The 23,501-nt window shown below is 41.0% G+C and overlaps 1 protein-coding gene across 2 annotated transcripts in view; it reads left to right on the forward strand.

Annotated features, from left to right (window-relative positions):
• PLCB4 (phospholipase C beta 4) overlaps positions 1-23,501 on the forward strand; it is an 855,807-nt gene that overhangs the window by 308,886 nt on the left and 523,420 nt on the right. For both annotated transcript variants that reach the window (XM_029593509.1, XM_029593508.1), the window contains one exon: positions 12,087-12,153. The gene's annotated coding sequence lies outside the window, so the exon portion shown is untranslated. The remainder of the gene's footprint in view (positions 1-12,086; positions 12,154-23,501) is intronic.

Below are 23,501 nucleotides of genomic sequence, written 5' to 3' on the forward strand. Positions count from 1 at the left end.
GTTTCAGAGAGGAGATGGATAGAGATTTAATTGAGAATATTGACAGGGTTGTGCTGAAAGGGGAGGTGCTACTGCTAGGGGATTTTAATCTTCCAGATGTTGATTGGGCCATCCCAACTGCATTAACTTCTAGAAGCAGGGAGATACTGGATTCTCTGCAAGGAGAACTGTTCTGTCAATTGAGAAAGGAGCCCACAAGGGAGGGGGGCATTACTGGAGCTGATACTGTAGTGGATGATCATCTGGGAACCAGTGACCATCTGATGGATGGTTCAATATTAGGACACTAGAGATGAAGGTTCATTCTAAGGTGAGGGTCCTAGACTTTAGGAAAACTAACTTTCTCAAAATGGGGAAGTACCTCTAGGAGTTGTTAGCTGGATGGGAAAATTTAGGAGAAGTAGAAGGACAGTGCACAAAACTAAAAGGAGATATCAGAAGGGCAACTAATCTTTGTTAGGAGTGGAAATAAAGGGAAGAGAAAAAAGACATCATAGTTTCTAAAGAAGTAACTGAAAAGGTAAGAGAGAAAAGGTTTGCATTCATAATCTGCAAGAGATCACAAAAAACAGGAAGACAAGCACAAATATCTGGAAAAATTAGGAGAAGCTGGGAAAGCAGTCAGATATGTGAAAATTCAAATAGAAGAAAAAATAGTATATATGGTAAAAAGGGGAACGAGACTTTTTTCAGATATGTTAGTGATAGAAGGAAGTACAAAAGTGGCATTGGAGACTCAAAGGTGAAGGGGGGGAATATGTAGAAGCTGATGAGGAAAAAGCAAAATTGCTTAACAAATATTTCTGTTCAGTGTTCACTGTGGAAGGGTGGAGCAGGACCACATAAAACAAACACAAATAAGATTGGAAGTGAGGTAAACCTCAATCAATTCTCAGAACAGTATGTTTATGAGGAGCTAAATAAACTTAAATAGAGATGACCTGGCAGTTCCATTGGCTGACCTTTTCAATGCTTCTTTAGAATCTGGAGTAGTTCCGGAAGACTGGAAACGGGTGGATGTGGTTCCTATTCATAAAATGGGAGTAAGGAGGAGGCTGGGAACTACAGGCCAGTTTCATCTGATCTCTATGGTAAGCAAACTAATGGAATCGCTGCTAAAACAGAAGATAATGAAATTTTTGGGATCCAATAGATTGCAAGATCAGAGGCAGCATGGTGTTACCAGAGGTAAATTTTGTCAGATGAGTATGATCAATTTCTTAGATTGGGTGACCAGATAGTTGGATAAAGGGAGGGCACTAGATGTAGTCTACTTTGATTTCAGCAAGGCCTTTGACACAGTTCCACACAGAAGAGTTACAAATAAATTGTATACTCTTGGTATGGATCCTAGAGTGACTGACTAGGTTAGAGAGTGGGAGGTGACAAAGGATAGTGGTAAATGGAGTTTTCTCTGAGGAAGGGGTTGTTACTCAAGGATTGGTCCTTGGACTGGTTCTTTCAATATTTTTGTGAGCAACATAATGGAAGGGTTGTCAGGAAAGCACAAAGGAAGAACGGGATCTGGGGGTAATTATATCTGATGATCTTAAGGTGGCCAAACAGGTAGATAAAAGGATGGTAAAAGCCAGAAAAATGCTTGACTGCATAGGGAGAGCAATGGTCAGCAGAAAAAGGGAGGTGACCCTGTATAGGCCTGTGGTAAGACCTTACTTGGAATACAATTCTGGAGGCTGCAGCTTCAAAAGGACATAAATAGGATGGAGTCAGTCCAGAGGGTGGCTACCAAAATAGTCAGCGGTCTTTGTTCTAAAACTTATGGGGATCGATTTAAAGATCTAAACATCGATATGCTAGAGGAAAGGCAAGATAGAGGAGACATGATAGAGACATTCAAATATATCAAAGGATTCATTGCACAGGAGGTGAGCATTTTTCAAAGGAAAGAAGGATCTAGAACTAGGGGGTCATGAGATGAGGTTGAAAAGGGGTAGACTCAGGAGTAATCTTTGGAAATATTTCTTTACAGAGAGGGTGGAGGATGCATGGAACAGCCTCCCAGTGGAAGTGGTGGAGACAAAAACTGTTCAAGAAAGCATGGGATAAATATAGAGGAAGTGATGAGAATTATAATGCTAAATTAATTGGATGGAGGGGCAGATTGGATGGGACATAAGGTATTTTTCTGCAGTCATTCTTCTCTTTTTGTCTTCTCTTTAAATAAGATGCATTGAGCTTTGTTAATGACCATGGCATTGTTTGAGAATTTGGAGGAAAGGGCTTATAACTACATGCATGGGTCTTAAAAATAATTATAGGGGGGAGTCTGTAAATTTAATCTAGAAGATTCTTGGAAATGTATAACAAAATACATGTATGAACGGAGTTAGACATGCCGATATGCTGGGATGTGGGGAAGGGTGTTGCAGTGTGGAGTTTGCTGTAGTTGTGTATATGTTTATTCTAGAGAGTGGTGTGAGGTCAAATCAGAGAAGTGAGTATGGGAAATGGTTAATGTATATACTGCTGTATGATTGTTAAAATAAATACATGGGATTAAATGAGAGGATGAATATTTACAAGGAAGGGAAGAAAAAGTGGAGACATATGTCTGTAGTACATGAGATGGTGAGACTGGAAAATGAATGAGTGGAAGAGAGTAGATTTGTTTTCATAAGGACTTTTTCCAACAAACAGAGCTTGATTTATCAAGGTCTTTTCCTATAGATGCAGAATGGAAAGAAAGCCTTGGTGATTCAGGCCCTTAGTGTTAAATCGCTGTTTTTAGACCTGGTGGGAGGAAGTTTTCTGTAGGACATGCAGAGTTAGAAAGAAAGTAGATAAAAGGTGGTATTCAATTATTATAGTACTTCATGATATATTGTAGCTATATGTTTTAAGAAGTTAATGGGTTATATGCTTTTGTAAAGCCACTATTCTCAGTCTTTTGGATTTGTCATGTTTCTGGAATCAGATTGTGTTAATTGAGCAGGGTCTCAACCTTGTTTCTGCTGAAGACGTGTAAGCACTTGATGGAATTTTCCACTGCATAGCAGACGCTCAGAGCTATCTTTGGCCCTTTACTGTCTGTCATGTTCTCTTTGTCTGCTCATACTCATATTCATATTTGTCAGCCAAGAGTTGAGACATCACTCGCATGTTCAAGTTAATCTTTGTATTGGTGACATTCCATCAAATGAAATCTCATCCTGCTGATATCCTGTCAATCAGTGCAGGCCCTTTAATTGCATGATTCAGTCGGTGTGTCTTGATCTGGCAAACTGGTATTTGTTTCACATCTTGGGTAGGGATGTGCTTTCATTTGAAACATCATTGTCTATATCGTTTTATATTGTTTTTAAAAAGAAACGATAGAAAAAACAAATTTTTGTGGTTTTATTTTCTCTTTTTTTATTGCACACTATTTGCCAATAGTGTGCACTGTTGCTGAATATCACACACTATTTGCCCAAAAAAAAAGAAGAAAAAATGAATAGCCCGTCAATTAAACTGCATTCAGCCATAAGCTTCCCCACAATTTAAGGACACAAAATGAAATATTATTTGGCCTCACACCACTAATCTTAAGTGATTTCGTTTTTAAAGGAAACCAAACTTTGAACCATGACTTGTCTTTTCTTTGTCTTTCTCTTTTCATGCTTCTGGCAGAATCAGAGATATAGTTCAGTCTTCATTTAACTTTCATTTCATTTCAGTAAATGCAGTCTTTGTGAGTTTCAAATGCATTTCAAACATTTTTAAGGGAAATTAAGAGAGAGTTATACTGTAAATTGGGACATAATTCTTCATGTCCTCTTCATCTTCACAAGAAACAGCCTCAAGAAATTAGCAAGCAGCCCCACTGAAACCATTTTTATGGTTAATCATGTTTTATGTATTTGAACTTAACTTTCAGCCTTTTTTATCCAGTTAAAAACTGTTCCAGAGCCCCCGTTGTCTTTTTTTCTAGGAGGAAATGGAGAACTTGTGCTGATTGCTCTGCTCCAATAAACGAAGCAAAGGTTTCCAGTTGACTGTACTGTTTGACAGCTTATACTGTACTATTTTATAATTTACCCTCTGGCATAGTGTGAAAATAACCGCATTGTTAAATCACTGATGAATGTATATGCACATAGAGTAACAGTTAGCTGACGACAGGAAAGAATAGCAGGAAAGTAAGTGGCTTTTTATATAGGATTGGTTCCAGCCACATCCATTCAGTGCTGTATAGACAGTGGATGACAGTTGATTATGAAAGCTAGGACACGTAGGTGCGTTATCGTCTCTGGAAATAATATGCCTAATCACCAGGAAAAGCACAAGATATCTTTTGCATGCTTTGAAAAAACAGTTTGTCAAAGTGTAAAGAATAGCTTTCTCATACCTGCTCGGTCCTAGCTGAGATAAACATATGGAGCATGAATTACCTGGTTGAGGATAACTGAGACTATGAAATGGTTGCAAGCATATACTGGCTCTCCGACTGTAGAGGAAGACAGCTTTCAAATAACATGCTGCTTTTGCTCTCTACAAGTTTAGAGCACTTTATAATATACGCCAGCCCTGTATACTATAGTCTTGTAAAATACATTTAAATATTGCCTACTTTTAGGTCGACTGTATTTTAACTGCTGCCCTAATGCAAATGCATAGCTAAAGATTCTTTGGGTGCGCCTCTAAGAGCATTTAAAAGAATGCTACCTTGAAAACAGCATAATCCTTTGATTAACAGATTAATAACTTCTCTTTGCTAGTAAACACCACCTGATTTTCTCAGTCCTGCTATTCCAGGTGACAGATTTGGGGGAAGTGAATAGGGGAGTGGGTAGGTTTCTTCATTTTTGGAAACAGCATATTGGCATATAATGAAAAGAGAAAGAAGCCGTTTTACAATATAGCCTATAGCTTAAATATATTACACATTGATATACACTAAGTATGTATCCCATAGCCCCATAATGAGAAAATCTGTTCAGTATGGTTGGCCCATAGTATCTTGAGATAGCAACAAATGTATACATTTTATTGATCATTAGTGTAAATACTTTCAGAATTAAAAACAAAATCACAATTTCATTTGGTAAGTAATAACTTTAAAATTCAGATCATTAAAGTCCTAAATGGAACTGAACAGAAATATTTTATGAAAATGCTTATTTGTGAATGTAGCTGTCATGCAGTATAATGGAGCATATATTTAGCAAAAAAGTAAAAACTAGCTAGTTATATCGTGAAATGGGCATGCATGTAGCACATGTGCATGACCATCCAATTTTCTCAGCCGCCCTCACACTTGTACAAGTCCCAATGATGGGACTATCATGCATTGGGGAAAAAAAGTGGCAGAGTGGGGGTGGGGGTGGGGGGGGGCATGAGGGTTCCTAGGCAGGGCCAAGAGATACGCAATGTAGGTAGCTACGGGCCTGGGCGCATGCCCATGTTGTATAGTTTAGTGCAAATTTACTTCTGCTATGGATGGGGTGTAAGTCTTTCTAAAACTATTTCCACGCATCTCTGAAGTGTTTGAGGGGGTCTGGATTAACTGTGGGGAGTGCAGGCTGAAGAAGCGGGGTGGGAGGCGGTTGGAGGACCAGGCTCCAGACTGGGCAAACTTTAAAATGGCGATGACATGACCTTGCCCCTATCACGTGTTAGGGGCAAGACTGGGCCTGGGACTAGGGGGCACCCTGGGCCCCATCGAGGGATTGTGGCCCTCTTTGTAAGATTTGGGGGGGGGCAGGAGGGGGGTTGAAGCTAGGGGGTGCTTGGGGATGTGGGGGTGGGACTGGGGCGGCCACTGAACCTCATTGTATTGTTGATATTTGGAGAATGGAGAGGTATAGGGGGTCACTATATCCCCCAACAATTGTGTATAACTATTGTGGGTGTAGGGACAGCCATTATTTCAATGAAAAGGTGGAGTGAGGGGGGACATTGACTTTAGTGAAGACAGGATTGGAGGGTGAGGGGAAACCGTCACTCCGTGAGGACTGTATTCATTTATTTATACTTTTGGGTGTCTGGATCACCTCAAGTTATGGCCCTGGAGTGAACGGGGGGGGGGGGGGGGGGGGTGTCAGTCTTGACTTCCACTCACTTTGTATTTTTGGCACAGCTCTTTTTTTTTTTTTTTTGGCAGCAGCCCTTTAAGGCAATGGCAGCCCCTTGAGTTTGGGGTCACCATCATGTCTAAAGGGCTACTAGCCACTTTTGTTTTGTACCACAGTGTTTTGCCACGAGACAAAGCAACGTGCCATACAGCTGCAATATTTTTTCAGGGGAGGGGGTCTACTATTGCAATGCCACTCCCACTCCCCCAAGATAGTGGGAACCCTCCCACGAAAATATATAGTGGCTTAGTGCATCTAGGTGATAATTTGTATGAGTGCCAGTTATAAAATATGAAAATCTGAAATATGGCCTGCCTCTCAAGATGCACCGCTCAACACCTAAATGAACAATTTAAACGCACCAAAAACTACTGCAGTCAATTCTACTGCTTCACCCTTGCAATCCTTTCCTGGCTGTTAACCTGATGCTCCTTATCTAGATGAAACCTAGAAAAATACCTCACACCTTACCTTCTTATCATCTAAAAGACTATTTGAAAACTACGTCGCATCTTCATCCTGTCATTATGTAAAACAGGGGTTCTCAACCCAGTCCTTGGGACACAGCTGGCCAGTCAGGTTTTTAAGATACTCACAATGAATATGCATGAGCTAGATTTGCATGTACTGCCTCCATTATATCCAAATCTGTCTCATTCATGTTAATTGTGGATATTCTGAAAATGCGACAGGCTGGGTATTTCCTGAGGACTGAATTGAGAACCCCTGATCTAAAAGATTACTTGACAAAGCAAAATTGCTCTGTCACATAGAAATACCTTGTAGCTTTCCCAATCATCACCTAAAAAGACTACTCTAATATATCCCTTTGTTTCTTACTAATACCTGTAACAAAATAGAAGTACCACACTACCTTCACTATATAGAAAACAACATCAAAAAGGAGGTGGAAACAAAGTATAATAAAATATTGACTGTTACACTACAACTTTAGAATTACACAACATTATATTTCATCTAATAACAGGCATGATATAATAAATATGCACAATAAGACTTTGAAAGGCTCCAAAATATGATCATCTATTATGTTAGACTAAAAGTCCATGAGTATTTCTAAAGTTATGGTGCTGCAATCGATGCTTTCTTTCTTTAAGTTTTCTTCACTCCTCTTTTTGATGCTGTATTCTACTAATACTTTGACCTCATTATAACTCCTCAGATATTATCCAATTATAATTAAAGGTGAATTTTAAAAGCCCAACATGTTCCAAAACCAGGAAATATGCACACAAGTTGGGCTGGAGTGTGCCAAGGGGATCTTAAAAGACGGCATGGATACACATGTACTTGCCGCTGCACACATAAATGAAAAGTTCCAAAAAGGGTCGGAGCATGGTCTAGGCAAGGCATGGGCTTTCCTGGATTTAAACTTGAAATTAGTGCATAAATACTAGGGATGTGCATAGGGACGCCATACGTTGCATTCAGGATTCGTATTCATCGGGGGGGCAGATACGTTGCATTCGGCAAGGGGGGCCCCCCAATACGTTTATGCGTTAATGCGTATTCGTTCCCCGGCTAAAATTTAATTAACTACAACCCCCCCCCACCCTCCTGACCCTCCCAAGACTTACCAAAACTTCCTGGTTGTCCGGGAGCCATCTCCTGTACTCACACCCTTGGCTGCTGGTATTCAAAATGGCACAGGGAGGGGAAGGTGAGGGGAGGGCAAAAGGAAGTTCCCTCCGAGGCCACTCCGATTTTGGAGCGGCCTCGGAGGGAACGGGGGTAGGCTGCGCGGCTCGGCGCGCGCCGGCTATACAAAATCGATAGCCTTGCGCGCACCGATCCAGGTTTTAGCAGATACGCGCGGCTCCGCGCGTATCTACTAAAATCCAGCATACTTTTGTTTGCGCCTGGAGCGTAAACAAAAGTAGGCCTATTCGCGGAGTATGAAAATCCGCCCCATATTTATTAGGGGTGTGCATTCGTTCCCTACGAATTGGTAATCCGCAACGTATAGGGCCATTTTCGTTGTATTTGTGGGGAAGTGAAATGTATCGTGATTCCGTACGAATACAACAAATCTTCGCCGAATTATTCAGCCGTCTAAAGGAGCGAATTTAAACAAACCCCCCACCCTACTGCCCCCCCCCCGAGACTTACCAAAACTCTGTGGTGGTCCAGCGGGTGGTCCGGGAACTATCTCCTACACTCATGCCCTCGGATGCCGGTATTCAAAATGGCGCCAATAGCCTTTGACCTACTATGTCACAGGGGGCTACCGGTGCGATTGGCCAGCCCCTGTCACATGGTAGGAGCAATGGATGGCTGGCGCCATCTTGTCAAGTCTTGCAAGACTTGCCAAAAGTCCCTGGTGGTCTTGCAGGGATCCAGGAGCGATCTCCTGCACTCGGGCCGATGGCTGCCAGTAATCAAATTGGCGCCAATAGCCTTTGCCCTTACTATGTCACAGGGGATACAGGTGCCATTGGCCAGCCCCTGTCACATGGTAGGAGCACAAGATGACGCCGGCCATCCATTGCTCCTACCATGTGACAGGGGCTGACCAATGGCACCAGTAGCCCCTGCGACATAGTAGGTCAAAGGCTATTGGCGCCATTTTGAATACCGGCATCCGAGGGCACGAGTGTAGGAGATAGTTCCCGGACCACCCGCTGGACCACCACAGAGTTTTGGTAAGTCTCGGGGGGGGGGGGGCAGTAGGGTGGGGGGTTTGTTTAAATTCGCTCCTTTAGACGGCTGAATATTTCGGCGAAGATTTGTTGTATTCGTACGGAATCACGATACATTTCACTTCCCCACGAATACAACAAATATGGCCCTATACGTTGCGGATTACCAATTCGTAGGGAACGAATGCACACCCCTAATAAATATGGGGCGGATTTTCATACTCCGCGAATAGGCTTACTTTTGTTTGCGCTCCAGGCGCAAACAAAAGTACGCTGGATTTTAGTAGATACGCGCGGAGCCGCGCATATCTGCTAAAAACCTGGATCGGCGCGTGCAAGGCTATCGATTTTGTATAGCCGGCGCGCGCCGAGCCGCGCAGCCTACCCCCATTCCCTCCAAGGCCGCTCCAAAATCGGAGCGGCCTCGGAGGGAACTTCCTTTTGCCCTCCCCTCACCTTCCCCTCCCTTCCCCTACCTAACCCACCCACCCGGCCCTGTCTAAGCCCCCACCTTACCTTTGTCGGGGGATTTGGAGGCGTAAATCCCCGCGCGTCAGCGGGCCTCCTGCGCGCCGGGACACGACCTGGGGGCGGGTCCGGAGGGCGCGGCCACGCCCCCGGGCCGCCCTGGGCCGTAGCCACGCCCCCGGGCCCGCCCCGGAACACTCCCGACACGCCCCGAAAACGCCGCGTGGTTCGGGCCCGCCCCCCGACACGCCCCCTCCGAAAACCCCGGGACTTACGCGAGTCCCGGGGCTCTGCGCGCGCTGGTAGGCCTATGTAAAATAGGCTTACCGGCGCGCAGGGCCCTGCTCGCCTAAATCCGCCCGGTTTTGGGCGGATTTAGGCGAGCAGGGCTCTGAAAATCCGCCCCTATTTGCGCGCACAGGCATGTGCCGGGGTCCCCTGACGCTTAACTTTACTTCTGCTATGGAGGACGTGTAAGGTGTAAATCAAAAATTCTAGTCAGATCAATGGGATTTTAAAGGTCAGGGCTAACAGGAAGAAGGGAAACTATTAAAATAATTGGGTGTGGATGTCCTATCCCTTAGCTGGGCAAACTGGGGAAAACTGGTAATGGCATTGGTGTGGGTCTTTTAAAATCCCTCCTCTTGTACAGTAGAAATGGAATTTGTGCGAATAGACATGTGTCCACTTAAAATTGCATGTATTTGTGCATGTGGTTAGTCTACTTTATAACATGCACATATGTTATAAAATGGCCACATCCCTTGGCGTGGGCTGATGAATGTGTGCACATGTGCGCCTGCGCGTCGGTTTATGAGCCTTATTTTTCTATCACCCCGACACATTATCTTATCAGTAACCCCTTTAAATGCTGTTGTAAAACTAAGCTTGATGTAACTCGCTTTGAGCTCTTTTTTGTTGGAAAAGTCATAATAAATGATAAGCTACTGTTCTAATCAGAATTTGTTCTGTTATTTTGAAAAAGAAACTGTGCTTGAAATATTTAAGCTCATTAAATGAAATTTAGTGACTGAAGATGATATGTGTGAGCCAGCATGATGTCTATTTAATGTCATAGAGAAATACTTCCCATGTGTATAAACTAGAGAGACACTGGCGTGGCTTAAAATTTCATATTAACTGTGGAAAAGGGTTGGCATAATTAATGGTGGAAATGATCAACTCCTATTTAAGGAATCAACGATTATCCAACAGTAAGAAGGAAAGACTCAAAATTCCTTTGATTTTGTAGCAACAGAATATTTTGCTAAGTACGTCCTCTATGGTAGTCCATAGTAAGATATACATCTGGAGAGATTTAGTCATCTTCACCACCTTTTGCATATTTATTAGGGATGTGAATCGTTTTTCTAATGAATTGAATGAAATTGAAATGAATTGCATTGAATGAATTGAAATATCGTACGATATTTCTAAATTCATTAAAAATCGGTTAAAAGAAGGAAACGATCAATTTTACCCCCGATTTTTCGTAAAAATCATTTTTTGGGTTAGTGCGCACTATCTCCCGTTAGTGCGCACTAACTCATGTTAGTGCGCACTAACAAAAAAACGTTTATTTTTGTTATTTTTTGTTATTTTTTGCTATTTTTGTTAGTGCGCGCTAACGGGGAGTTAGCGTGCACTAACCTGAAAAATGATTTTTCACTAAAAAAAAAAACCGGGGAAATGTGGGAAAACTATTTTTTCCTGCTGCCAAACGATCTCGATAGCAGGAACGATTGGGCACCCGATTCACATCCCTAATATTTATCCCCTTAGTTTGTGTTTTACATTTGGTTTTCTTATATTTTATTACTATTCCAGGTACCAAAAAGTTAGAGTATGTATTTAGAATAAATAATCTGAAAAAAATGAGAGATTTTACCAGGGTATAACAACTAATAAGTATTTATATTGTTGACTTTTTGTAAAAATAACATGCATTTTTTTACATTCTAATCTTTTATTAGAGCAGTTAGGGCCTCATTTTCTAAAGTATCGCAGGCCTGCGATACTTTAGAAAATCGTGCTAACGGGGAGGCAGGGGCCGAAGTAGGGGGGCGGTCCGGCAGCGATCGCACCTCTGCGATGCGATCGCTGCCGGCATCGCGCCCAATAACTACACCATAGAAGGTGTAGTTATTGGGCGCAAAATAGCCAGCGAAAAGGGCCTTACCTTTCCGCTGTGTGCGCCGTCCTCGTGGAGTTGGCCCCGGGGACGCCCCCAACTCCTCCACTTCCGGGGCCGACTCCGCCCCGATTTCAGTAGCGCAGGCCTGAGCTACTTTCGCTAGCTATCGCAGGCTTGCGCTAACAGCGCAAGCCTGCGATAGCTTTGGAAAATGAGTCCCTTAGCTTTGGAAAATGAGGCCCTTAGCCATCAGAAATTGTTCACCTTTATTTAGCAGTTTTCTGCTTTATTTCATCTTCTGGTCCATTCATAGACCTCATGAGAGAGGTTTCTCAGTTGCAGGCCCTTCATTTTGGAATTTTCTCCCTTTTTGGGTAGACTCTCTCATATGTTGCAAATCTTAAAAACAAATAAACAAACAAAAAAAAAACCAAAACCCAACTGAATGCTTACTTATGTAGACAAGTATGTGAACTATCAGAGTAGACAATGTCTGTTGTGGCTAAGCCTCCTTAATTTCTTCTTCCCTGGTGACCCTATGATGGTTTGATCATTATTTGTTTTATGTTGTTTGTGTTTCTTTTAATTATGAATGTTTTTATGTTTACAAGCCCTGAGTCCCCCTCCCACCCTCAGATGTCAGCATTTTCAAATGCTCTGTTACCCTTCATGAGAATTTCATGAGCCATCCAAGTGACATTGCTGCCATTCAAAGTTTGACAATATTGACAGCCTTTAATTATTTCACAGGAGGAAGAGTTTCTCAGGACATCTACCTAATTAGACAACTACTGTCCAGCTAGACAAGAGCTACTTGGTAAGTGCTTTCTTTATCAACTATTAAAGCAATATAATCCAAACAGAGATTGAAAGCATTAAAATACTTGTAAAATTTAAAGCACAATTTGAATAGAAAATAAAACTTGCCTGTGATGAATTGTTCTATCACCACGGTTCTAGCATTATATACATTTCCAAGAAGGCAATAATTTAAAAAAACATATTATAATTTCTTGTCTTTTTACTTTTGTGCTGTGGACTGATTTCTGTACTGCTACTGGGACTTGCAAAAGGAGCGACTGCCTGTGTTCATATGCCTTTTTACAGCGGGGAAGGGGTAAAATGTTTCTAAAAAGAGGATAGAGGGGTCCTTATGAATAAACGGTTGAAAATTATACAGCAAATCTATTATTATAAAATTAGATCCCTGAATATAGTGCTATATTATATTAGTTATATAGTACACAGATCATTTATACCAAGTTAATAACTTGAGCAACTATTATTAAATCATTGTTTTAATGAATCTAACATTAGAGTAATCACCGTTGAGTCTTTGCTCCAAACTCCATTAGTTAAGAACATAAGAACATAAGAAATTGCCATGCTGGGTCAGAACAAGGGTCCATCAAGCCCAGCATCCAGTTTCCAACAGAGGCCAAAACCAGGCCACAAGAACCTGGCAATTACCCAAACACTAAGAAGATCCCATGCTACTGATGCAATTAATAGCAGTGGCTATTCCCTAAGTAAAATTGATTAATAGCCATTAATGGACTTCTCCTCCAAGAACTTATCCAAACCTTTTTTGAACCCAGCTACACTAACTGCACTAACCACATCCTCTGGCAACAAATTCCAGAGCTTTATTGTGAGTTGAGTGAAAAAGAATTTTCTCCGATAAGTCTTAAATGTGCTACTTGCTAACTTCATGGAATGCCCCCTAGTCCTTCTATTATTCGAAAGTGAAAATAACCGAGTCACATCTACTCGTTCAAGACCTCTCATGATCTTAAAGACCTCTATCATATCCCCCCTCAGCCATCTCTTCTCCAAGCTGAACAGCCCTAATCTCTTCCCCCTTTCCTCATAGGGAAGCTGTTCCATCCCCTTTATCATTTATTTAGTTGAGATTTGATGTGTTTTGCCTTTTTGATAACTTAAATAATTTGCATTGAGTATTCATTTTGATTTTCAGTTAGGTCTTATTATATATATATTGTGGATAATCTTGTGTTAGTTTATGTATGAACTGAGGTTTTATCATATTTCTTGTCAATTTGCTTATTTTGTTATCTTTGTACATTATATTGTGATTTTTATTTGTGAATGGTTTTATGTTAATTACTGTAATCTGTTTTGAACATCTCATTTTGGAAAGGCAGACAAGATATTTGCATAAATAAAATAAATGCCAGCATGAGCAAGATCAAAAATGTTTATTTTCAATTATTTTTAAATATTTCTTGTCCTCCATTCTTTGCTTTTCAATATAATATGAACCTATTGGATTGATAAGGAAAGAGAGAGACTTTAAATTAAACTGTATTGGGCTGACAGCATTAGTTATATATAAATGTCATTTTGCACCTCTGTTGTTGGAAATAGCTCAGAGGCAGATGGATAGATAATAACACACAATAATTGGAAACATTACATAAAGTCAATTTGTTGTCCTCTTTAAGCATATCTCAGTATTTCCCAGCAATAAATATAAAAAAAGCATTAATGTTAAAAGTGTGTCATTTTAATTTTTTAAAATTAACATATTAATGATTGCTTTTGAGTAGTGCATTTCATTTTAAAAGAGTGGTGTCATGGACCAGAATGGGTAAAAAGTTTGAAATAAAGAGTTTCATCATGCGTAAATTTTCAATTTATAAATTTAAATTTAAAATATACATTATGGGGGTAATTATCAAAGCGACTTATGTGCATCAAACCCAGATTTTTGTATATTAAGTGGCACTTTGAAAATAAAGTAGGTGGTTGTGCACATAAAGGTGCGTGTAAACTCCCATTTCCCACATACTTTTACCTGCACTGCAAGAGGCGTTCCAGGGGTTGGAGTCAGAGTGGGGAATTCATTTGCACGCATATTTTTTTGGTTTGAAAGTATGCATATAAAGGTACACGCAGAAAGTTACACCTGTGTGTGTGCGCCCAGAACAATCCATGAACTTTCAATGTGCATAAGTCTGTTTTGAAAATCTGGGCTAAAATCTGCAGGGTAGAAAGACTTTAACCCTATGTGGATTGTTATAAAATTATCCTCCTTGTTGCAGAGGTGTTCCATAGATTTTGTACTCTGTGGTTATATGCTGTCATAATGAAGTTAAAAACACAGCATATTTAATATTTCACTGTTATAGAGGCAGCATGATTGGAGACTATACGGAGAGGGCAATTTTCAAAATGTTGTATGTGAACAAACAGACCCTTTGAAAATTGCACCCTTGTCCTCAGGGGATAGATGAAGTAATTCTCCTATCCTATTAGACATTGGTAAAACCTTTGCTGTACCTAGATTTGGGCATCACACTTTGAAGAATCTTGAAAAATTCTGGAGAGCATCCAGAGGAGAGCAACAAAGCTAAGATTTCTAGGTTATGTGAACACATAAATGGAGGTTTTAAAGAGCAGTTCTTCATCTCCCTTGGGGATAAGACAGAGGACTTAAATTATGGCAGAGGGGATTTAGGTTGGGCATTAGGGAGGAGGGGGGAGCTGGGGGGGGAAGGGGGAGCTGGGGGGAGGGGGAGGCGGGGGGGGAGGGGGGTGGTGGTGATAGAATTGTTGACATTGATGGTTTTTAAGTACAGATTTGAAAGACAAATGTCTGGGTTGCTTTAGATATAGTGATCTTTCTCTGTAGGAGAGATCCTTTTAATCATCATCGTTATCATCATCATAATCATTTATTTATGACATGCTTTTTCAGTCAAGGAGCTGAAATTGTGTTATAAAGTAGTTGGCAATAATATAGCTCAAAGAATGTGGTTATAATACTGCACAGTAATTGTGAAATAGGATGCATGACAAATATAAACACACGACACAGTACAGTAATTATGGAGTAGAATGTACAGTAAGTATAAATATAAACATTCAAGACAGGAATGTATAATTGGTAAGGTGTCGTGTATAGGAAACGTAGCCAGCTGATGCCAAAAGTAATTGGACTGTCCTTGGTAGGTCAAGTCATGTTAAGAATATGTAGTATGGTGTACTGCAGTACCGCTGTCAAGTTGGTTAAAACACAGATTTTACATAGAGTTTATATCATTTTTGGGGACCGAAAGCTGCTTTAGAGAGTTAGGTTTTCCCCAGTTTCCTGAAACAGATCAGGTTTGGGGTGAGTCTGCTGTGAAGTAATAGAGTTCCATGGGTGCTGGGACTACTCCTGCAAAGGTTTTATTTTCCAAGTGATGGTGAGACTTATTGTTTTAGAAGAGGGGATCTCCAGACATGCCTGAGTTAATGAGCAGAGAAGGCATGATAGTGTATAGGGGTTGAGAGATTTTGGGGGGAAGCACTAGGCCTATGAGTGTTTTAAAGGTCAGGGCTGGGAAGTTGAATTAGGTGTGGTAGAGTGTTAGCAGCTAGTGTAACATTTTTTTAAAACAGGAATGACATGATCAAATTTGTTTGTTTTTACTACCATGTGAATTACAGTATTTTGGCAGGAATTTGAAGTGTTAGGGATCCCAGCTTAGAAGGAGTTGCAGTAGTCCAGGTGGGAAATTACTGCGACCTGGATGGCAGTTGTGAAAACTTTATCATCTAGAAGGGGTTGGGTGTGCAGAGCTGGCAGAGGAGGAAAAAGGGCTGTCCAAAACATATCCTAAATCTTTTCTGCAATTCTGTTACTGTTGATCAAAGTATTGGTCTTCCTCCTGACTGTATTATCAACATACACTTGGCTATAGCTAGTCTCGTATCTCTTTCCAGACATATTTATTGGTATTGTGAGGGATTGATAAATTAGCCTTATAATAAAATACACTCTTAACACTGAATTCTTTCCTGATCTCAAGGGAGGACTGGTAAGTTATGTGAAGTAGTCACAGCTATCCTTTAGCAAAGGACATTTTTTATTTACTAAATAAAATAAGTACTAAAGTATATTTAGTTTCTGAATTTACAAAATAAAATTTTTGATAATATAAAACCCATAACTAATTTCTAATCTTTATAAATTTAATTTTCAAAGGCATGTATGTGGATAAAACAATCTTTTACCCAAGGAAATGACCTATGCAAGGCAGCTTACATGGGTATGTCTTCTATGCTCATAAGTTTACCTGGACGGAGTGGAGGCATTTCTAGAATGGAGTTGGGGAGGGATTTACACTTGCATGCATACATTTGCATTTTCAAAATTATGAGCTGAAATTTTCCTGAAAAATGTATTCATATAAATTAAGAGGTGTAATAGTATGAGGTAGTTTTGGTGGAATAATTTTCAAAGTGAGTATAGGTATGTAAGTTTGCTTTAAAACTTGGTGCAACTTATGCACATATTTGCTGACTTTCTTATTTGGGCTGTTAAAAAACAATTGTGACAGTTTAATATGAATTGATGTAAACATAAATGGGAACATTTTTCTTACAAAATAATTGTAGGCTGCTTCACAGTGCATCTGAGTTATTGCAACATTTTGCTCCTCCTGCATGGACACAGGGACGGTATGGACATGCGGGCGCACGTGTGTGCGTTCGGCCCACGCTCAGGGATGTGGCCATTTTGTGACATACACTCATATATGCGTGCATATTATAAAATGGACTGACTGCGCCCATGTGCACAAAATTTTAAGTGGATGCTCGCTTATGCACGCAAATGCCGCTTCCACCATGTAAGTGGGGGGGGGGGGGGGATTTTAGTATACACGCGCACCGATGCCCTTTCCAGTTTTTCCAGTTCTTCCCAGTTTGCCTAGGTAAGGGATAGGACTTCCAAATCTCCCTAGTTTAATAGCCTCCCTTCTGTCCTGTTAGCCCCTACCTTTAAAACCCCACTGATCTGCCTATATCTTTTTTTTTTTACTACTTACACTCCATCCATAGCAGAAGTAAAGTTATGCAGTAGGGGACCCTGGTGTATGCCAGTGCAGGTAAGAATTTATGTGCAAATTTCAGGGTGAAATCCAGGAGCCCCCATGCCCCGCCCCTTTTTCAGAACTTTTCATTTGTGCATGTATCGACAAATATGCACTACACAGGCGCCTTTTAAAATCTGCTCCATGCGAGCTGGCCCAACATATTCGCATATCTCCTGGTTTTTGTGTGCACCGGGCTTTTAAAATTCACTTTTAACAGTTCACTCCAGTGTTTCTACAGATGCCATTAATAAGTCTTGTTGCTTATACATACATTTATCAATCCAAGACCACTACAGCAACATTATCATCCAGCTTACACCTATTCATTGCATGTTTTGTTTTTAATTTGTAAGAGACATATATTACCCTAAACACTGAACAGGTTTAGAGTTTGCATGAGGTATGGACATTGTTTAAACATCTCATCAAATCACTCAAGGGAAGAAAATATTTCTTTTTAATAAAATATTTTTCAACATTAAAAAAAATTACTCAAAATTTCAGACACAGCATCAGAATCTTATAATGTGCTTCTATGATATGCATCCACCACCTCTCGCGTGCAGTGGGCCTCAGATGGTATCAGGTAGAGCACTCAGTTATCATTCACTTGCTGTGTCAGAATGACATTTTGAGATATTATTTTTTGTTGAAAAATATTTTATTAAAAAGAAATATTATCTTCCCTTGAGTGATTTAATGAGATTTTGATTGGGAAAGTTCTGCTGATAATTCTTTGCAGTTCATTGTTTAAAAGTATCATCTTGGAAACCCAGTTACAATGTATCCCATACATTTAAAAAGGTTGAAAGAAGACCAAATGACTGCCAGCATGGTTTAATGGGGAGGTGAAAGATGCAGTTAAAGCCAAAAGGGCATCTTAAAAAAATAGAAAGCAGACCCAATTGAAGAAAATAGGGAAGAGCATAAGTACTGGCAAGTTAGATGTAAAACTTTAGTAAAACAGGCCAAGAGAAAATTTGAGAAGCTTGCCATAGAGGCAAAAACTTATATTGACTTTTTCAAGTACATTCAAGCAAAAGGCTTTTGAGGGAGTCAAGTGGGCTGCTAGATGACCTATGAGTAAAAGGGGTGGTCAGGGAAGACATGAAACTAGCTGAAAAAATGATTAAATTTGTTATCTTGGTTTTTACATACCTGAGTTGGAAATATTCTTTGATGGTAGTAATTCTAAATAACTAAAACAAATCTCTGTGACAATGAAACTGAAGAGTAACAAATCACCAAGGCTAGATGGTATCCACCCCAGAGTCCTGAAAGGTTTAAAACAGCCACAATATCTGAAGATTGGGAGGTGGCCAATGTAACACATATTTTTAAAAGGGGCTCCAGGGTGATATGGGAAACTGTAGACTGGTGAGCCTGATGTTGGTGCCAGGCAAAATAGTAGAAGCTAGTCTTAAACAAAATTACTGGCAATACAGATAGACATAACTTAATGGGGAAGAGTCAACATGGTTTTAGTAAAGGGAAATTGTGAGGAACTGCAGAAAGTGGTTGTGAGACAGGCATCTGAATGGCAGATGAAATTTAATGTGGAAAAGAACAGTGCACATAGGGAAAAATAATCCCAAGTACAGGAACACAATGCTCAATTCTATATTGGGAGTCAACAGCCAGGAAAAAGATCTTGGAGTCCTTGTTGACAGTACATTGAAATCCTTAGCAAAGTGTGCTGTGGCGGTCAAAAATGCAAATAAAATGTTAGGCAAGGTCTGAAAATGAATGGAAATTAAACAGAAAATATCATATTGCCTCTGTATAGATCTCTGATATGACTGCATATTGAGTGTTGTGTACAGGACTGGAAAAGGTATAGAGAAGGGTAACACAAATGATGAAGGGAATGCAATGATTTCCCTGTCATGAGAGGCTACACAAGTGAGAGCTTTACAGCTTGGAAAATAGGCAGCTGAGAAGGGACATGACAGAAGTTTATAAAATCATGAAGGGGTGGAACAGGTAAATAAAGGACGGTTATTTACTCTTTCAAATAATATTAAAACAAGGGGACATACCATGAAATAAAATCAGCAGAATTAAAACAAATTATTAAAAGTACCTTTTCACTGAACTCACAATCAAATTGATGGAATCGATAGTCAGAGCACATGATCACAACAACTAGTATAGCGAAGTTTAGTATAGGTTTTAGTCAAGTTCCTGGAGGAAGTCCATAAAACGTTGTTAGGCAGGTAGACTAGGAAAAGCCATTCTATCCCAGGAAATGAATAACAAATCTACTTTTTAGGATCGTCGTAAGACTTGTGACCCACACTAGTCACTGTCTGAGACAGGATCCTGGACTCAGTGGATCTTGGTCTGACCCACTGTGGCATTTCATTGTTCTTATGCATTGGTTTCCGCATGAGATTAGTAGTGTGGCGCCTCATTTTCCTTCCAAGGTTGTTTCATCTCTGCAAGAATAAGGGTTCCATATACCAAAAGATATTCAGCTTAATGTATACAGTTAATACTCATGTTACTTAATTCCTGATTTACTAAATGGGTTAATGTGAAATATTGGCATGTGCATTAGCATTACAGTGAGAATGCCAGTGTGCATGCAAATAACTCCGAAAGAGAGCTGACCTATGCTAACAGCCCCATTAGGAATTAATGTTGGATTTACTAAGAGGCCTTGTTATGGTTTTGAGGTGTTAGAGTGCATTCTTGGGTACTGCGCGATGGCCACTCACACGGGGAGGAGCCCCGTGAGGATCCACAGTACTAGGATAGACACTATACACGCAGACACAGAGGATTTGTATTTATTATACAGCTTGGAGATATTGGCCAGGGGGTGGCAGTAGTGAGGTAAACCAGTAGAAGCAGTCCAGGGGTTCTTGCAGAGGAGAACAGTCCCACATTTGAATAGATGGTAGGCAGCGCGAGGTAGTAGAGGAAGTCTCGGATGCAGACTCCCAGCGCTGAGCTGTAGGTGAGACAGACTGACAAGGTTAGATTACTCACTGAACTAGATAGCTGTATTGATGGAGATCCTGGCAGGCAGAAGTAGTTGAATTGCAGGCACGAAGGCAGGGAGAGCAGGCCCTCGAGGAGCGAGTACCCAGTATCCCAGATAGGCACCTGAAAGAAAGCATAAGGGCCCTCGAGGAGCAGGTACCCAGGTTAGAAATGAAAGACCCCGAAGGGCAGAGAGAGCTTCCAGCGGCAGCAAGGAAGCGGCAGAGCAGCTTAGACCGGAGGCATTCCAGTCCATTCACGATCCTTGCTAACTCAGTTTGTTAGCAAACGAAGGGCAGGCTAAATACCCAGATGGCATGATGTCACTTGGAGGGGACGCCCCCGAGGTTCCCGCCATGACGAAGATAAAGACGTGGGTGGCGTGCGCGCGTGCGCACCCTAGGAGGCCCTCATAGAAACATGGAGAACACCTTCGCCGTTGCCATTCCGGGGACGCCGAAGAAAGCGGCATGAAGATGCGGCAGCAGCCATCTTCCCAAGGCTTGAGGAGAGAGAAGGAAGAAAGGTGAGGCACAGATGTCGAAGCCATCTGAGACCGATGGATGCAACAGGCCTAACTCAAGTATTATAAATCTAGAAAGTTAACTGTACTTCAGAAGTGTAGTTAACTGTCTAACCATATGCGGCCTGCCTCAGTGTAGCCCTCTGTTAGGTACCTTCCCAGAGAAGATCCTTCCCCTCTGGCAAGTCTTAACATCCTTCTACCCCTTCCCTACAGAGCAAGAACCTTCTGTCAGACAATAACGCCCCTGGCATTTGAAGCTTCCCCCCCCCCACCCATGGAGGACCCCCCCATCCAAGAATTAGACAACCACATGTGAGAAGAATCCCCCCAGAGGAGAGCACTCCGTTGCAGAACAAAGCCCCACGCTCCTGCCAAAGCAAGAACCCCCTCCTGGTAGTCAAAACCTCTGGAAGCAGTCAACCAGCTACCATAAGTTAGAAAGGAACACCAGAAGCCCTTCCCCTACCCCACCAAACGCCTTTGGGTCTTATAACCCCCCCAAACCTCACTTGTGACCTCAGTTCTCCTAGTGCCCTCCGTCTTGAGTGTCAGGAATATACTGATCCTCCTCTTGCCAGTCTAGGAATCGATTTGAACCTGTGATACTGTAACCTGAGTGGCAAAGCACATGGCATCACCATTGGGGAGGTGGGGGGGAGGGCACCTTTCAGATGGGAGCTCTCTCCTGTATCAGAAGAGGGGACATTGCTTCTCTGTGGGGAGTTCTTTTTCTGCTGGGATGGGGAGGGATGTCCTAGTTCTACCAGAACAAGGGAAAGGGCTTTGACTGCCAAAGTTTTTTTTGGGGGGAGGGGCGTTGTCGCTTGCTGATGGGTATTTCTCCCAAAGGGTACTCTACCTGGGGGGGGGGGGGCCTGGGGATGGTTGGGTGGAGGAAGATTCTTCATGCTAACTGCTTTTTCGCTTTGGGTTGGTTAGCATGTGGAAACTCGAGCTACTATGGTTGCACTGTCTTTCACACAGCCATGGTAATGCTGTTACTTTCTTCATATCATTATTTTACTTAATCAGCCCTTAAAGCCTGATCTCAAGGAGGTGTTAGAACTGATAACTGTGTTACCATGGTAGTTGTAATGTAGCTTAGTAGATATACTCCATTAAGAGTCGAATGAAACAGCCACCACCTTGCCCATGCTTTCCCTTTTGCAATAATTTTGTATGATTAACAATAAATAAACCAAACACATTTTTTAATGTATGTTATTATAGGACCATCATAAGCTGGACCCAGGCACTTAAATAAATTATGTGAAGATCAGAGTGTTATAATCATTGGTCCAATACTTTAAAAGCCTTTCTTGAAGTGCTTCAATGTCCAAATACTTTCTTCAAACAAGCTGAATATAAGACATTACCTGTCTTGCATATTATTCCCAAAATGTTACTTGTCTAATATTATTATTATACGCGGAAAGCGGGTGCTGACTTTTCAGCGCCCGGTTTCTTAATGCACGCATGGCACCCACAAGGGGGGCGCCATGCAATATGCAAATTAGGGAGTCGCACTTCCTTGCTAACGCGACTCCACGGTTACTGGTGGTCTGCCAGTTATGAACACCAATGCTGATAAACTCGGTGTCGCTTTTTTTTTTCTTTTACTTTTAAAAAAGTACAGAAAAGCAGGTGTTAATAGCTGAGCGATAAATGTGCGTCTGAGATGCACATTTATTTTTTTGCATTTGGAGTGAATGAGTAATAGCCTCGTTCACATGCATTTGCATGTGATGAGCGCTAACTCATTCACTCCGCGTTGGACGCGCGTTAAATAAGCGCTAAACCCCCTATTGTATTAGGGGGTGGATTAGCGCCTATTTAAACCGCGTCTGATAGCAGGTTAAACAGTGCGCTCGGCTGAGCGCACTGCATTGTATCGGCCCCTTAATCTGTTCCCGACATGAATCCATGTATCAAAATTCTGCTTCACGGAAATTTCTGGGGTTCTCGATCTCTGTAAACACCATTTCAATTGATCAAACTGCTTTATAGCACTGGGTCTTAAGGGCAGAGTCAAACAAACCGAGTGTGTGTGTGTATATGTATATGTATATGTGTATATATATAGATAGATAGATAGATATAGATATATATGGCTCAGAAAACACTGATAGCATACAATAGTCAATAGAGGCTTAACTCTCATTGGAGCACAGAGATCCCATTTCAAAAACAAATGGGCAAATTGCAGCTCTCTGAACCTAAAACATGATTTTAAATATTGTAAAGGTATATTCCAATCAATGTTTTTATATAAACCATTTGTAAAAAAAAAACAACAATAAAAAAATAACAGTATTGCTCACAGTAATTTGAATAAAAATTTAAAGAAAATTGTCATCTGAAGAAAAGGCTGCATTTGATCTATAGTCATCCAACACTGATCAAAAAATGGAGCCACCAAAATTGTCTGTGGATGCTTGGTTAAAACACAGCTTATGTGCTCTGTTAGTGCATTTTGTTCAATCAATTAGAGTTGGGTCATAAAAAAATCAGCTAAAGGAGATATACCACTAATACATGTTAAATGTATGGATAAAGGAATGTAATTTAAGTTACACGGTACAAGATTGTTAAAGCAATAAGTGGTGTATTCCTTCATATAGACCTACTACAACATCAATGAGGTTAGGGTATATTTAGTTCGATTAGGATAAGATTGAGGATATAAATAGGAGAGGACTGAGGGTCATAACCAATTGGACTAAAAGTAGATTTTAGTATATATGAAATATTTAATATTTTGTAATA

The sequence above is a fragment of the Rhinatrema bivittatum genome, chromosome 3 (genome assembly GCF_901001135.1).
Source record: "Rhinatrema bivittatum chromosome 3, aRhiBiv1.1, whole genome shotgun sequence".
NCBI lineage: Eukaryota > Metazoa > Chordata > Amphibia > Gymnophiona > Rhinatrematidae > Rhinatrema > Rhinatrema bivittatum.